The sequence below is a fragment of the Propithecus coquereli genome, unplaced genomic scaffold, assembly GCF_000956105.1.
Source record: "Propithecus coquereli isolate 6110/MARCELLA unplaced genomic scaffold, Pcoq_1.0 Scaffold393, whole genome shotgun sequence".
In the NCBI taxonomy this organism is placed as follows: domain Eukaryota; kingdom Metazoa; phylum Chordata; class Mammalia; order Primates; family Indriidae; genus Propithecus; species Propithecus coquereli.
This window is the reverse complement of record NW_012149652.1, coordinates 1269005-1269814: the sequence shown is the minus strand read 5'-3', so window position 1 is coordinate 1269814 and position 810 is coordinate 1269005. Positions and strand designations below refer to the sequence as shown.

Sequence of the window (810 nt, the reverse complement as noted above, 5' to 3'; positions counted from 1 at the left end):
TTTTTATCATTAATCTCTTCTTTCTTCATTAAGATACTATTATATATGCACATAGTATACATACTTGGAAAGACTGATTTTTTTTATTTTAAGGACTGGATCTTGCTATATTGCCCAGGCTGTTCTCAATCTCCTAGCCTCAAGTGATCCTCCTGCCTCAGTGTCCCAAAGCGCTGAGATTACAGCCTGGGCCACCAGGCCTAGCCCAGAAATATTTGATTGATGTGTTTATCTATATATTGAATAAGAACTGTGTTAAAGCACGGCTCAAATAAGAATCAAGAATGAAGGCCTAGGAATGTTTCATTATGTAGTTGTGCATTTTATAGCAGGAACTTCCCCAAATCTCCTTTAACAATATAATTTATTGTATTTGTTATAGGCAGCACTCAGCCAACTCTCTAACAATGAACTTATATAGTACTTCCATAATCATGAGGAAAGTTACTGAATAGCAGGATTTAATATAAATATAAAGACAGACATTCAAATAATATGTTTATACTTTTGCCTTTATTATGTAATGGGCTGTCTTCCTTGATTTTGTAGTTAAGGTGTATTTCAAAATTTTAGAATAAACAACTAAAACACCAAATAATAGAATATTTTTAATTTTAAATAAATAACAATATAGCTATAAGGGAAGAGAAATACAAAATAGTTTTAAAATTTGACTTCAAAGTGCATGTTTAGGTACTTAGGAGTAAATGGAATGATGTCTGAAATTTGCTTACACTTGGTTTAACAGTGTTAACGATTATTGAATTTAGGTTGTGGATATATGCGACTCCATTGTCCTATTTTATAGTT

At 31.4% G+C, this 810-nt stretch overlaps 1 protein-coding gene across 1 annotated transcript in view; it reads left to right on the top strand.

Moving 5' to 3' along the window:
• The window catches only part of NAALAD2 (N-acetylated alpha-linked acidic dipeptidase 2), a 46939-nt gene that overhangs the window by 15920 nt on the left and 30209 nt on the right, over positions 1–810 (top strand). The gene's annotated exons all lie outside the window — the stretch shown is intronic.